The sequence below is a fragment of the Urocampus carinirostris genome, chromosome 6 (assembly GCF_059441175.1).
Source record: "Urocampus carinirostris isolate Australia breed hairy pipefish chromosome 6, RoL_Ucar_1.0, whole genome shotgun sequence".
In the NCBI taxonomy this organism is placed as follows: domain Eukaryota; kingdom Metazoa; phylum Chordata; class Actinopteri; order Syngnathiformes; family Syngnathidae; genus Urocampus; species Urocampus carinirostris.
Window position 1 is genome coordinate 9,495,914 of NC_142354.1, and position 16,941 is coordinate 9,512,854.

General features: G+C 39.9%; 1 protein-coding gene across 5 annotated transcripts in view; it reads left to right on the forward strand.

The window, feature by feature from the left end:
• tfeb (transcription factor EB) overlaps positions 1 to 16,941 on the forward strand; it is a 63,679-nt gene that overhangs the window by 16,648 nt on the left and 30,090 nt on the right. For 3 of the 5 annotated variants that reach the window (XM_088337783.1, XM_088337782.1, XM_088337786.1), the window contains exon 2: positions 10,894 to 10,987. The gene's annotated coding sequence lies outside the window, so the exon portion shown is untranslated. Of the gene's footprint in view, positions 1 to 6,013; positions 6,068 to 10,893; positions 10,988 to 16,941 lie in introns of those variants that run through there. The other 2 variants (XM_088337784.1, XM_088337785.1) reach the window with 2 other exon arrangements.

Here is a 16,941-nt window from a genome sequence, read left to right on the forward strand (position 1 = left end):
GGTTAGCTCAAATCGGCGTCATGTGATTAAACTTTCTTATCTTAGTTAAAAGCCTCGCTGCAGCATTTTGTACTACCTGAAGGCTCTTGATTTTGGACTTCGGGAGACTGGAGAGTAGCGCATTACAGTAATCGAGACGAGAGGTAACAAATGCATGAATTATAATCTCTGCATCTGACTGAGACAGCAGCAGTGTAGTGTTGTAACAAATTACCTTTACTATGTTGCATTTACCTGAGTAAGTTTTGGGACATTTTGTAATCCTGGGGGTATTTTGAAATCACTCTACTTGTAGTTTTACCTGAGTAGCTTTCTGAAGAAGAAACGGTACTCTTACTCCGCTACATTAGGCTTCATTAAACCCGTTACATAAGTACACGCATTCCTCCTTCGTTTGTTTAATATTTTTCCATTGTTTTCCTTCTCTAGCAATGACTATGCTCGTTGTTGCATCCTTGTGTCACTCGCCTTCCACAGCTCCTTATGTAAGCGAATGTTACAGAGTTCAGTGATATAAAACATACTCAAAATAAGCTAAATCTAGCAGACAGGGTAAATTTTATTGCTCATTTTATAGAATTTTTTCTACAAACATCAGAAAAAAAATCATTGAAATAAGCACACAATCCAACTTGTCTCAGACAAGTTTGCTTATTTTAAGCAATTATTCTCCCATTTGACCAGAAAAACGAGCAACAATAGCTTTAATTGTGCTTTAAGTAAGCACATTTTTCTCCCATTAGGGTACCATTTAATTTTGCAATGTACTAAAGTGAGAGTTTTCAATTCACGTACCAGAACTATTAGCGTCCCCCCTAAAATATAAGAATCCTACTAGCGCTGTCAAAATTTGATGTTTTCTTAATGGCGTACTCTATTAGTAAAGAGATGCATTTTTATTTGTAAAGTATTTTTTAAGTATGTCAAACACATTTCCTCATGGGAAATTCTTTGCAAATCACAATTTTTTTTTTTTACATTTTTGTCACGGTAGCCATGGCGCCCAACTGGCCTCGGCCGGGTGGTGCCAGCTGAAGCTTGTTGACGGATTGGCTCCCTGTCAGTATTTAAACTCTGTCCTGACAGACACCCGTTGTCGGTCCGTCTGCGAATCTTCGTTTTTACACAGCAAGCCCTTTTTCGCCTGTTCTGTGTTTTTGCTCCTGTTTTTCTCCCGCTACGATCTGTTTTGATCTCGACCACGTCTACTCTCCTCTCCTGGTTTTTGACTTTTTCTGTTACCGACACCGCCATCACTCGCCACGGAAATCCCACTTCCGCGGCTGAGCAACCTACTCCAAGCGACCAACAATTTTCGGCTCGAGTGTGCGCTCCTTTCTCTTCTACCCAATAACTGTGAGTAACGTTACGCGAGTGGGTCCTGTTTCCTGTTCTGGTCCTGACAATTTTGTCTTGCAAACGATTTAGGTGAGGTTAATTCAATGTTTTGCTCAGTAAAAACACTTTCTTGTAAATGCTAAAAATGAATAATAAAATTAACGATTAAAAAAAAAAACAAATAAACGACACTCAATTTGCTACTTAAACTTGTCAAGAGTTGCTTATATTGAACAGCTCTTTATTTAGCAATCAACAATAATATCCTCCGGTTTCAAAAAAGTCAAAGACTTTCTATGATGATTTATTTGCCGGCGAGTTCTTTTTAAGGATTGGTCGCCGACTGGTTTCCCAGCCAATAAAACGGAGGGCTTGCAGGGGTCCTGTCCCCTGGACGGAAATAACCGCGTAAACACACTGCGGCCACTATGAGAAATAGAGCCGGCCCGCCCGGCAAACGCTTTGTGTACAAACAAGGCACGTTTGTCCGCAAAGTAAATGTCGCGCTTTGTTGCTGTCGGCGACAAACTCCACGTTGATACCGACCTTAGTCCAAACACACTTGGCAGGTTACATAGTTTTGACGTAAATGCTTTATTAAGGTGCCGCTCGGAGGCTCGCTGACTGGAGATGTCGCTGATAGCAGATGCTGGTGATTCTTTGAATGGCATATTTCATGATTGAGTAAAGCTGTTTTTTCCTTTTTTTTAAGATTGTTTTTTTCCGACCCAGTGTTTCTTTGCCACTTACTAACCTACCGCATAGTGTGATCAACGATTCAGGCTCACTTAGCAGAAATTTTCTGTAGCTCTTGAACCGGGGTCCGGAACCTTTTTGACCCGAAGAGCCATTGAAGCGAAAATATTTAGAAAACATTTTTTTTGAGAGAGCCACAACATTCGTCTTGAGACAAAATTAGACATAACCGCCAAACTCGCTCTCCAGATAAAAGCTTATTCATCAGCACATTTTATTTTCACTGTGACGTTTGGTGATTCTGTGAAATCTTATAAAATAATAAAAACAATAATAAACCACTTAAATTTTGTCTCCCTCCCCTTAGTTACCAAAGACTGTTGAGGCTCATTTTGACTGTTATTTTTGTCCTAAATAACGGTTTCAAAACAACCTGCAAGCAAAGTTCTCTTGTAGAAATGTCACAAAATATCTCAAATGAGAAAAATATTGAGATCGATAGATACTTTATTCATCCCCGTAGGGAAATTCACATTTCCAGCAGTATCCTTGTATTGAAAAATAAAATAACAAAATAAAAGATATAGAATACAAAAATACCGAATAGAACGTTTTGCTATCGAGTATTTAAGTAGTGCTACGGAAAATACACACTGTAATAAAAATAGGGTAATATGCAAATGTGGGGGTGGGGTTGAAGAGCCTCATGGCATGAGGAAGAAATGATCTCCTCAGTCTGTCCGTGAACAAGACTGTGACAGCAGTCTGTCTCTGAAGCTGCTTCTGTCTGGAGATGATGCTATGTAGTGGATGTGATGAATTGTCCATGATTGAACGCTGCTTGTTCAGTGCCCCTCTCAGCTACAGTTGTCAGGCTTTCCAGCTCTGTGCCAACAACAGAGCCCACCTTCCTCACCAGTTTATTAAGACGTTATTGTCATATTTACCTTCAGCACAGACTGCACTGAGCGAGAGAGCGAAGGTAGTGCCTTGCGCTGTGTGCAGAGATCCGCCCACCTCTACCGCTCACCCAATCGAATGGCTCTGACTGCTTTGCTGGCGTTTTTACATGTTTACAGTTCATTCTGTGTGTTTTCATCATCATGTATCTCCACAATGAATAACTATTGTTCAACGAGCTTCAATTTAAATGATTTTTTTGACGACCTACTGCCAAAACGACTGGCTGTAAACTAGTTGAGAAATATAGTGAATTTTAATGTCCAAGCCATATGTACTAATGTACTTATGAAATTCTTCGTGAGCGGTAGGTTCCTGAGCACTGAAAAGGTTTGAGCATCCCAGATGATTTCCAAGATTTTTCTTTGTAATCAATCGGTTGTGTCATTTCAGTTAAGATATTTCATATCACAGACAAACAGTGATACTTTTACAGAGGGTGTGCAATGCATTAAACACAAACAAAAGTAGACCGGTGCATATTTGGGGACCCTTGTTGTCTTAATAATTAATTATCAAACATGTCCAAAACTTGACATCACGTTACATTTTGCTGAGTTTCCGGCAATGCAAAATTATTTTTCTCTTTTGAATGAATTGACTCATGTACTATTGCAAAGGTTGTACCGCCCACAAACGTCGTTTGTTTTTACAATTCTTTCACAAGATATCCATTTCTTTTTTTTCCTAATATATTTTGTCGCATAATACTAACATTTTTGGGGGCTTATTTAGTCGGTTGCAAGATACAGAACTGTACTTAATCACATTTTTTAGTGGAAGTACAATGTTGGCAACAAGATTTACTTGATATAATTGGAAATTTTTTGAATGCAACACAAACTTTTTCTTCTTTTTCATTTTTTTCTACCTTTTTTAAATTCCTTTAAAAAAATCTCATTGTGTTTATTTTTTCCGAGCTGTTACTTTTTTCTTTTTGTTCTCTATTTACTTTTTTTCCTACATTTCTTTCTTTTTTTTTTCTGGCTTTTTTCTAAATTTTTCCTTCTTTTTTCTCTTCCTTTTGTTTTTTTTTTTCTCAACTTTTCACTACTTTTTCATTTTGGTATTTTTTTCTTTTTTCTTCTATTCCCCCCTTCTTTTAAGTCATTTTGTGCATAGCTTTACTTGATATTTGGTCATGTTGGGATTAAAGAAGCAAGAACAACCTGAAGAGCCGTCTAGGACCCGAAAGAGCCGGTTCCTTTGAGTGAGCCGAGCCGAAGAAGCCGGTTCTCGACAAACTCTACTAACTTTACTCAACTTCGTTCTCCTTCGACTCGACTTCAAAATACCGCATTTAGGACACAACGTCGGGGTAACCCGTGTATTTTTACCCTTATGCACTGTAACTTTGACTTAAGTCGCTTCTTAATTAGTAATTTTGAGCCCTCAATTTTGTGCGCTGGCTAGATTTTCTTGTGCGCTGAGAATGTGCGAGCAGTGCGCAATTGCACAAGCGCGCAGCTTAGTGGGAACAGTGGTCGTGAGTGTAGCCAGTTACAGGTTTTTCCTGCTTTTTGCAGCTTCTCTGAAGAGTGGCCACATGCAGGCCATTTACCATTTACCATGAAAGCCTCTAAACAACTGCCCAATCAAATGAAAACAAAGATTGCTAAGCATCATGGTTCAGCAGAAGTATAGAAAAGCTAGCTCAGAGACTTAATATGGCAGTTTCCACTGTGAGAAACATAGTAGGGAATGGAAGACCACGGGCACAGTTCTAGTTAAAGTCCAAATGAAATGAAAAGGAAATCCTCAGTGGCCCTATGTTGTAAGGCATTTGACAAATTGTGCAGTATTGCACTCTGCAAAAAATACATTTTTACCCCAAAAAACTTAAAATGAACAATTGATCTACCCGGTTTATTTTGTGCAAAAAGGTAAGGAAAATATTTTCGACAAATGGAAATCTCATTAAATAAGTATGTCTTTGGAATTGTTTGTACCTAATGGTATGCTGTTTTTTAATCTTTTCTACCAAGTTTATTCCAACGCACAATTTTACAAAAATAATAATATTTTCTCCTGTAAGATAGTTTACATTTAGTGTATTCTTCTGGTAAAATAAGATTTTTTTTTTTAAATAAGCAAACTTGTCTAATCTAGCACATGCATAATGGCTGTGTTGCTGGGCATTTAATTGAGTGAGGTTGTTGGGGCCAGGGAGCCACTAGGGAGTGCCAAATAGCCACCTGCAGCTCCAGAGCCCCTTGTACACAAAAGCAGATGTTGATCGATTTTGTTGGCATTTAGTGAGGGTGCCTTGACCCAAAACTTAGCTAAAGAAACTTGCAGAGGCCGAAAGCTGAACTGAGTAAATGTTCACGAAATTGGCTTCTGCCTTTTCGGAGTCTTTAAGCAACATCCACACACCACACACGCACAAATCTTGATTAGAAAAGATGAAATGTATTAAATTAAAAAAAGATTTATGTAAGCGATTTAATGTTTTACTGAGAACAAAAAATATATTCTAGATTGAAGTCATTTGGACTAAGGAGCTCCGGTAAGATTTTCTATGACATGTATAACGTGATTTTCGACATTTCTAATTTTCTAAACATCTCCTTGATTGAGTGGAGCAGTTGGTGCGGTGCATATTCGAAAAATGACACTACGCTATGTGCATATATCAAAACGGCATGCGGTCGAAGCAACTTAGTCCAGCCTGAAGCCAAGTGGCTCGCATAGGTGGTTAGAGAAGGAAACCATGGAAAAGAATATTCCTAAATGAAGGGACTGGGCAACGATCACATTTGGGCTCAGCTGTGTGCTTTGAGTGGCCGTTGCATCCTACTTACTTTTTTATTTTGCAAAAGACAAGAAGGGGGAGAAAAAAAGTCGATTTAGACAAAGTTCCTCTTGTTGCTGCAGTTGTTTCCAGCTCTCAGACGAATTTAGCGGAATAGTAAGAGTGGGAGGAGGGAAGGAAGCTATTGTGTGGAAAGTGGAGTGAGAAAGATGATGAATAGCCACTGTGACGCCGACAGCCAAAGCAGGCATCGCTTTTGCAATTTTCACAGATTTTACGCTGACTGGCATGGACCTTTTACAACTCTGCTAGCTGCCGGTAAGAATTACAGTCGACTTTGTGAAGTGACATCACATACTAAGATTTTGATTCCCTTTCCTCCCTTCACAAATACGACACTTTGTATTTTGTTTTAAATACCCAAGCTTTGAAAACCTTTTGGACAACAGGTTCTGTATCTCATCATCTAAGATTGAATTCCTTTCTAGAAGGGGGTGGGGGCAATCAGGAAACAGATATGTTTGCTTATTTATTCCTGTTTTCTCTGAACAGGAAGTTGCATCTATTCCGTCAAAATACGTGATAAAAAAAGCAAAAACGTAGTCAGGTTCAGTAAAGGAATCAGGACAGGAGAAAGTCATGGTCGAAAAGGCTTGCCTAGCGTGAGCTGAGATTCGCAGACCGACTGACAACGGGTGACAGAAAGACTGGGGGTTTAAAAAGAGACGAGCAGACAATCAGCATCCGGGGCAGTTGGCGCCAAAGGAGCAGACTGAGGTGCCTCGCATCAGTAATCATGGCAGATGACCTCGTATCGAGAATTGATTTTGTAAAGGGGAGGGTGACAAGGCAAAAACATATTACGATTTATTACATACAAAGTTTGATTTTTAGAAAAAAAATAGTGTCTAGTTAGTACAATTCTGACCATTTTATTTACATGTTTGTTTAATTGAAAGAAAACTCAGAAATATGAGGACATGTGTTTACTTATTAAATTTTTGCACGATTTAACATATGAGGCCTTGTGTAAAGACATTAGAACTAGCTGCTAGCAGGCATTACATCATCAACGCTAGCTAGCACTAGCAGTTAAGGTCCGAAACCCAAGCATTTACTCCTAAGTTAATAAGCATTACCTACCAAAGTGAAACTGTCCAAAAGACCCTAGAGTTGATCTTTGCACAGTGCTAGTACTAAATGTGATAAAATAAAGTGATGCTATCGGCTAAAGTGAAACTTGTCACCAAAGCAATTTTTTTTCCATAATCTTATAGCGGCGCTATTAGCAAAACATGCTAAATCCAGGTCAGGGAACGCCAGAACTGAATTGATGAACTTACTATTTTTCTATATTTTATTACTTTTCTATAAAAATTGGAAACATGGGGCTTTAATGCAAAGACATTAGAATAAGCGTTTAGCAGGCACTATGTGTCTTGATTTCTGATGTGACTCAGCTGTGCCTGCTCCTTTGGCGCCAACTGCCGTGGGTTCTTATTGGCTCCCTGTCCCTATTTAAACCCAGTCCTGTCAGTACCCCTTTGTCAGTCCGTCTGCGAACCTCAATGAACACTAGGCAAGCCTTTTTTTCGACCCTGACTCTCACCTGTCCCGTTTTTTGCTCCCGTCTGTCTCCGGCTTCGACCCCGTTTTTGATCCTGACCACGTCTGCTCTCCTGTCCTGGCTTTCGGTTTAATTTCCAAACCAATCCCGGCTTTCGACCTCTTTTTTTCCCCGACTAAGCCTTCTCTCCTTTTCTGGCTTACAACTTGCTTCCGACCACGACCACGCCTTGCTCTCCCAGTCCCGGTTACCGACCCATTTTTTCCGTCCCAGGCACCGCCATCGCTCGCTATGGAAGTTCCAGTTCCATGTTCGGAGCACCATCCAAGTACAAGAGCGACTTGCTTCCTGCTTCCAGCGAACACCGCATAGTGGGCGCAGCCCTTTCTCTTTCCTCTAATAAAAATTGTGAAAAAAGTAACGCAATTGGGTCCAGTTTCCGTTCTGGTCCTGACTCTATGTCAACAATCCTAGCATTAGTAGTTAAGGTCCAAGACACTAGCTTTGGTTTCTAAATTATTTAAAATGAACTATTAAGGTGATGCTAAAATAAAGCTAACTACCAAAGTATTATTTGATAAAATGCGCTAAAACTAGGGCAGGGACTGCCAGAACGGAATAGCTAACCAAACAATCTTTCTTTTTCCCTCCTCTTTTAAGATATGTTTTAATTTTAAAATCTAGTAGATCATAAATGTGTTTAATTTATTCATTCACTTGTTTTGACTAATCCCAAAAGAAAATAGTCCTTAAGACGTGCAAAATCATTTTGGGAAATGTCTTCTACTCATTGTATTTTTTTTTCTAATCTTGGAGAAAATATTCCTTAAAATTATATATTATCCAATGTCTTCTAGATAATTAACTGTTAAGAATGATTTTCCTAAATCAGAAAGCAAAATATTTTTGTCACGGTTGTCATGGCGCCCAATTGGACCCGCCCGTGTGACACCAGCTTCTGTTATGGTTGCCATGGCGCTCATTTGGCCCCGCCCTATGGTGCCAGCTGCAACTTTTTGACGGATTGGCTCCCTGTCTGTATTTAAACTCCCTCCTGTCAGTCCCCTTTTGTCGGTCCGTCTACATTGAGCTAGACCACGTCTGCTCTCCCGTCCCGAATTACGACCTGTTTTGATCTTGACCACGTCTGTTCTCCCGCCCCGAATAACGATCCGTTTTTGATCTTGACCACGTCTACTCTCCTCTCCTGGCTTTCGACTTGTTTCCGATCCCGATCAAATTCTTGCTCTTCTACTGACTCATTTTTTTTCTTTCTCGGCACTGCCATCACTCGCCATGGAAGTCCCACTTCCGTGTCTGAGCAACCTACTCCCCGCGACCAGCGATCTCCGGATCGTGTATGCGCTCCTTTCCCTTCTTCCCAAAAAAACTGTGAGAAACGTTACGCGAGTGGGTCCTGTCTCCGTTCTGGTCCTGACTATCGTAACATAACAAAAATTGGCAATTTTCTGTCGGTTTATTTTTTGCAGTGTAAATACATTATTTTGCATTCAAACTCCCTACAACACTTCAATCAATTATTAGGAGAATATTTCGAGTGAAGTTTCACAATTATGCCTGTGTTAAAAATGTTTGTGTGTGTTGTTTTGCTATTAGCGTGTGTTAAAAGTAGAAAAGCATCTTGAAGTGCGGTCGTGCGGCTATTGCACCTGTTCAGTTTGTTCCCCATTTGAACGTGTCACTCATTCACCCTGCTTTTGCCAAATATGCTCTCGCACCTGCTCTACTGTCTTTGTCATGGACACCCTTGGTGTTGTTTTCACAAGTAATGGACGGATTGAAAGCATCGAACATGTTTTTGGGGGCCTGCTGAAAATAGAGGAACATTGTTTCCAGGCCTACTTCACATGATACTTTGTCTTACAAACTTAAAAAATCAGGAGTGTAAAGCCCTAATTTGTGTTTTAGAGCGACACATGGTGGTGTAAACGGCTTAGTTTAATTATGTAAAAGATAAGTGATTGAAATTATTAGGTAAAACACACAAACTACCTCACAAACATGTTTTAAGATTTAGAAATTAACAATATTACAAAACTTGAAAGAAGGATGGTGTTTGGCTGCCATCCTACGACCACAGGAGACAAAAAGAGGATTTTTTCCAAGGTAGCTTGTCACTGAGGCGCATACTAGAGATCCATCTCTCTATCTCGCTATCTAGACATCTCTCTATCTAGACATCTCTCTCTCTCTCTATCTAGACATCTTTCCTCTCTATCTAGTTATCTCTCTCTCTATATCTAGACATTTCTCTCTCACTCTATCTAGACATTTCTCTCTCACTCTCTCTAGACATTTCTCTCTCACTCTCTCTAGACATCTCTCTATCTGGAAATCTCTCTATCTAGACATCTCTCTATCTGGACATCGCTGTCTCTATATCTAGACATCTCTCTATCTCTCTATCTAGACATCTCTATCTGGACATCTCTCTAGACATATCTGTCTCTATATCTAGACATCTCTCTATCTTAGACATCTCTCTATCTAGACATCTCTCTTTCTCTATCTATCTACACGTATTTATCTCCATCTCTCTATCTAGACATCCCCATCTCTCTATCTAGACATCTCTCTTTATCTATCTATCTATCTGTCTATCTCTATCTCTCGATCTATCCATCTATATATTTATCTATCTCAATCTATCTAAATGTGTATATTATAAAGATTAATATTTTGGTAAAGAAGCTAAAGCAGTTTTGAACATTTTAAGCAGCATTTTGGTGGCAAACACTCGTACACCATTTTTGCATTTTGCAATTATTTCCTTCATCTACTCATTGTTGGTTAAATGTTTTTCACTTTTCCTTCCCCCTTAACTTTCTTGGTACTCTTATGGGCAAGGTAAGGACATGAAACACACTAAATCACAATAAAATGAGAAGTTTTCCCTCTCAAACACAATCAGGATGGCGCTATATGACGGACGGATGTAGAGATCGGGCAAGGGGTGGCACGATGACACCTCATGGCCGTGTGTCACTAGGATGCTATTCCTGTCTTGTGCCCCCATGTGTTTATTTTGTTTCATGTGCATTTCACTTTTGTATTTTATGGTTCAAAATTGGACCTTTATTCAATTATGTACTGTACCTTCCATAAATGAGCCCTGCACATGATGGTCCGCTATGTTCCATGATCCTGGGTCTCGACACTTTTCAAGTTCAATCTTGGCCCCTTTAGTTACTTACACCAGCTGTGACCAACTCCAGCAATACGCTCTTCTCTGCCGCTGCGGGTGTATCAAGTTTGCTCGTTTTGTTGTTGGCGGGATTAGGAGCAGCTTTTATGTCCTGTCACTGGCTAAAATTCACACAATAAAGGAAGTAGGCTTACGAAATTTACCAAGTAGTATCCATCTGGTTTTTGGGTGTGCCTCCTTTGTATGTACACACTTTAGCTCCATTCCAAGCTACAACGACCTCTAGTGGTGAAGTATTATAGGCTGTCACTTCATCATCGACTTTAGAGACTTTAAGGCACCAAGATGTCTTTGTTTTATCAGCTTTGTATAATCAAACATGTTTTCTGTGCTTTGGTCTCTTGTTCATAGACTGTCCCCCGTCGTGGTTCACCTTCCAGAGATGTAATCATACACAGAAGCTTCGCCGATTCCTGTTTGTAAACGAATTATCGTCTCTATCAAGGTAAACACTGAATGTTTGCACTCTTAAGTTGTATTATAGGATGCCATTGATGCAAATTGCAAAGGTGTTAGCTGTAGCAGTAAGCTGACACAGTGTCTACAATTCTATAGCATTGGTAGTTAAGGTCTGTGACACTAGCATTAGCTGCTAAATGATTGAGCATTAACTACTAAGTGATGATGCTGGTAGGACCCAGAGAGGATCTAGACGTCTCAAAAATGTGTTCAAGTCCTTCTGGATCGAATAGCGTCAAATTACCTAACACTCATATATTAATACTTTTGAATCGCTCCCTCTCTTCAATTTTTGTCCAATATAGCCTGCCCTGACCTAGTTCATTGAACTAAAGCCCACTCAGTGAAAATCTTCATTGCATTAAACTAAAATCCTTTATAGTCAAATGTATAAAATCCTTTAAAAGAGAGGAGATATTTGTGTAATCAAGAACATTTGATGTGTTCACATCCCCGTGTACTATCCCCTTTTTGTGTTTGTGAGGTCAAATATGCCGTGCCGGCCCAATCACACTGTCTTAGCAAACAAAACCTGTGACTTCAGTCAGACACGCAAGAACAGAAAAAAATGAATGTTGCAACGCGTTCCTCAAAAGGAGAACAGAGGAAGCGACTAGCGAGCTTGTTGTTTTGGTCCTTAACAGTCGAATTGACTCTGATGTTGTCTTTGTTTTTTGCCATTGTGTAACTATCATACCGTTCAGACGAAAAGACGCCTTGTTTTGAACCAAGAATAAGGTTGGGCATCTTACAAGTAGCCTTATCAACATGAACTAAATGAAATATACTTACTCTTACTCTACTTACAGATTTAATGTCTTCCAAGAGAAGCTTTGTAACCTTAAACATTTGTAAGTAGAGAAACATTTCAAATGTAAATGCGCCAATCTGTTCCAAACCCGCAAAAGTGTATTTGTTTTAAAAAATCATAGAATGTAATTGGTTTGCATTTCTATAGTGCTTTTCAAGTCACTGAAGACCTCCCAAAGAGCTTTACAATGTGCTTCACACTTTCCCTTTTTACACACACTAACTAACCGATAGCAGTGTTAGCCATGCAAGGCACCTACCTGCTTATTGGGGGCATTAGGGATTCAGTGTCCTGCCCAAGGACACTTCGACATATAACACGGAGGAGCCGGGAATCCAACCTGCGACCTCTTGATCCCAAGACGAGCGCCTTACCTCCTAAGCTACTGCCTCCCCAAAGCGGCATCAAATCATAAATACATGTTAAAATTAGAATGAAATGAAATAATAATACTATTAATTTCACTTTTAACTGGCCTCTTAGTTGACTGGTCCCCAGCATTGTTTTTTGCCTGACGTTTCTTGAAAAACGGATGCAATGATGTCAGCATTGGCCGGCTTTTGACAAGGCGTCAAAAATTCTCGAGGCAGACGTCATCAAAATGAGCCCAACCCGTCAACACTTCTTCTAAATGATTCCTTCCGCAAATTCCAATACTTCATGGCATTTTGACAAAATGTCTTGAATTTGGGCTGATGGAATGATGGCTGCGTCCTCGTCCTTGTCGCCTCTGAACTCCCACTGCACAGCAGTGTGTGTTTTTATACCTTTTATATTATCTCTTGCTTTGTTTCGATGGCCAGAAAAATTATCTTCCTCTTCTTTTCTCTTTGTCTTTTCTGCATTTCTTTTGTGGAGCCATTGTGAATGATAGCTTTTCGTTACTGAAACATACAGTAGACCGTTTACAGAGCAGGAAGGGGACACAAAGAGCATGTCGGGATTCACGCATGGGCACATGTTTGCCAGGTGTATACTGAGCGGGAAAGGGACACGACGAGCAATGCATTGCCAGGTAGAACTCTGGGAGCAGTAAATGACAGCGCATACTGTACTGTAATTTTGACTTTGTATCCTTAACGCCTTTGTAACAAGAGGCAATATTTCCTTTTCAGGTACTTTGTAACCTGAAGCTTTTGTATGTACAGACATTTGAGAGTAGAGATACTTCTGTATATCATTTACAATTATGGTAGTAATAATACTTAAAATGCACACACAAAGGAATATCATTTGGTAGAGAAATTGGAGTGCAGCATTAACAGTGGTATAGATTTTAGTAATCGGGTAATCTAGCTAATTATCTGTGCGTTAATTTGAATAAAATGAGACGAGGGGTGTTTGCATGGACGGGTGTTAACTTTCATGTCACTCGCAAGTAAACCATAACAAACAACTGTCAACATTAAGGGACAATGCGCATGCTCAGTAACAATGTGGCATTTTGGGTAATGTAGCTCATATGTTATTTAGCACATACCATCACATATAAAGAGGGATTGAATAGTCACCTTATATTGTTTTACTGTCGACTTTTGATTTGATGAAAATATTTAAAGTGTAGTTTCCTATTTGTAGTTGACCAGTGTTTCAGGTTGTGAGAGTTTCATTTATTTATTTTACACTGGGGAGTTAAACACACTTACATACTTTTGCTGTATGAAAATACTTGAAGTACAGTAGCATATGTCTAGTTGAGTAGTTGTCTGACAAGAGCTTGTGAGTTATTCAATAGTGAGTTTCACTTCATATTGTTTTACAGTTCATATTTTAAATATAGTAGCATATTTCTACTAGACCCGTTTTCTCAGGTTATGAGAGATAGATTTAATGTATTAAAATCATTTTAAATTGTTACTGCTGATTGTTATTTTATTACATTGTTTATTGCTTATAATAATAATAATAATAATAATTTCCTTTGTATTGTCATTCTTTGTAACAATGTACACAGAACGAAATGTCGATACACCTGACCCGTTGTAGCGAGCCGATGCAGCCGCAGCCTCGTCACACTTCAAGTGTAGGATAAATCTGTTGCTAACACAACTATTTGTCTGTTCTTTATTCAATGGACTTGAATACTGCTCAGAAAATGTCAAATTCTGTGACATACAATAACTTATTTTTTGTGTAAAGGAACTAGTTACTTCGACAATAGAATAATTCAGTTACTCACTCAGTTAATTTCTGAAAAAAGTAGTTAGTCATCATAACTAATTACTTTTTGAGAATAACGTGCCCAACACTGGTCATGAACAACTTAATCTGCTCGTGACTCACACGTGTCTTGAAAACATTTATAGGTGGCTTAAAACATGCCTGTTACAAATACCACAAATCGACCACCAGAGGGATGCTTTAAATACTCAATCAAAAACTAGTATGGTCTTTTTAACAAAGCAGCTTTGTATGTACAAAATTATTTTTCCTTGACAAAAAATGGTCCAGCTTTTAATTGTGTGTGCTTTAGATTCCTGTTTTTTTACGGCACAGTAGACCCACCTCACGACGTTTTCACTTTACGGTGGGGAATAAGATGGAATTTTTTAAGGCGTTTTCCCCATTATGTGACATTAACAAACTGGCCATAAACTTATAAAATTCAACATTTGCAGAGGTTAGTGCTATCTCTAAGATGCATGTCTGCCTCTGTTTGACGTTGTATAAAAAGCTGGTCTTGTCACGGACCAGGAATGATGAAGGGACCCAATTGCGTTCGTTTACTCGGCTTTATTCAGAAGGAGGAAAGGACTTGCACCCACGATCCGATGATTGTCGGTCACGGGTAGCAGATCGCTTGGAATGCGGAAGTGGCACTTCCGTGTCGAGCGAAGTCGGTGTCGAGAGCGAGAAAAAAACAGGTCGATGGCCGGGACGGAGGAGCCAAAACATAAACGGGTCCAGAAAAGAGATCGGCGACGGAAAACAGGGCAGGATAGTGTCAGGAGTCACAAAAGCTTGTGTAGCGTGCAGCGTAGGTTTGCTGTCGATCTGAAGAATGTTGTCAGGAAGGCAGGGGTTTAAAAAGAGTACAACAGCCAATCAGGGTCCGTGGCTGTTGGCGCCAACGGAGCAGATTCAGGTGCCCCACCTTCAGTAATCATGACAGGTTGGTTATTGTTTTTGTTATTTCAATGTTTTTATCTGGGGTAACTGGGATTTGTAAGGCATTAACTATGCATCACCATAGATTTCTATCCCCGCTATATGACAATTTCACTTTGGGATCCTCACATCATAACAGATCCATGTCGTACCCTTGTGGTCTCCTTTACCGTCTTTTTATGCTCTGTACTCGCATCAATAGACTCCTGTCAATTATTTGTACCCCTTTGCCTTTGGCCGCTAATAGCCCCTGTTGGTATGGCACACGTTTAAAAATAGGCCCATTTATTAACGCCATATCTGTGACCACGAGCGGCACGGGCCCACTTCGCCCACTAGTGTGCCCCTGTGGAACATATTAAACGACCGTCCTATGGAAGAAAAACAGTCTGTTGGGATGCGTCAATGACTTTTATGGCCCACGTGTTGGGTGACTAATCTTCCGGGTTGACCTTTGAACTCGACTTGTTTGAAGCACCGTGACATCACGATGGCGGACACACAATGGCGCCTCTGTGTGGCAGCTTCCCCCGGTAGATGCTCGGCAGTGGGAAAGTCAGAGTGGGATGCTCTGTTGTCCGGTTGTGGTGTGTCACGATGCTAGATCGGGAACTTGTACACCGATTGCATAACGTGTTTGACAGATTATGGACTTTATTTTCCTTTATTTTTTTGTTTGTCATCTTATACTGTTATAATACAGTAAGAAAAACAAATGACAGAAGTCTACCCATCATATCAACTTTGAGGTGTTGAGGTCACACATGTATGGAAGGCCAAGAGTGACATAAATGCATAATTATTTTAAAAAAAGATTTTCTAAGATATAGATAGATAGATAGATACTTTATTCATCCCCGTAGGTAAATTCACACTTCCAGCAGTATCCTTTGGTTGTTTATTAACAGATTAACAGGATGGCCTCGGGGTGCTGTGTTGTAGTTTAGCAACAGCGGAGTGGATGACATCACACGCTAGGCCAAATGTTGGACGTCTCTGCAGCAGATGGAAATCTTTGTGCCCAGGGCTAGACCACCCCGTGTTCACGTAGATAGCGAGTCCGCCTCCTCTCCGCTTCCCGCAGGCTTTTGTGTCTCTGTCTGTCCTAAAATCGCTGAAGCCGGGTAGCTCCACGTTGGCGTCCGGGATGCTAGACTTCAGCCACGTTTCCGTAAAACACAGCATTACTGCACTCCCTGTACGCTTTGATGTTTTTCACCAGCACAGCCAGTTCGTCGGTCTTATTTGGTAGAGAGTTCATTTCCCATGATTATGGACAGTACCAAAGGCTTATAACGCCGCTAGCCGCTTAGCCTTCACCTTAGCTCCGGCTCTGCAGCCACAATATGGCCCCCTCATCACGCCGGCACGAGAATTCTTCAGGGCAAGGAGTTGATTCCTCGAACAAACGCATTTTTGTGCGTTAAAACCCATAACCATATGATAGAAAGTAATCCAAAGGGTAGTTGTCAAATGGGACGAAAAACACCGAAGATAGAAGCAGACAATTAAAACAATAAATCACAAAAAGTGCAAAATAACACCGAGCTGCTGGAAAGGCTGCCGCTCGCGGCGGGGCCTATGATGTTATGATGTAGAGGATATTTTGAAATAGACTTCGTTTGCTTTAAACATCGGATTTACACATGCATAATGGGCACTCGTTTATAACGAGCAGCACTAAATTTTGATTAAAAATTTGTATAAAATTAAGTTTGACTCTTTCTTTGCTAAAACTAAGCATTGTAAGTGACGAATGTCATTGAATACATGTTGCCAAGATTACAATCATTTATTAAAAACTAAACTATGAATACAACACCAACCTAAGATTTACAGTGTATTTATTTAGATAGATGGATAGATAGATATTTCATTCATCCCCGTAGGGAAATTCACACTTCCAGCAGTATCCTTGTGTTGAGAAATCAAATAATAAAATAAAGATATAGAATACAAAAATACCCAATATAACGTTTTGTGATAGAGTATTTAAATAGTGCTACGGAAAATACACACTG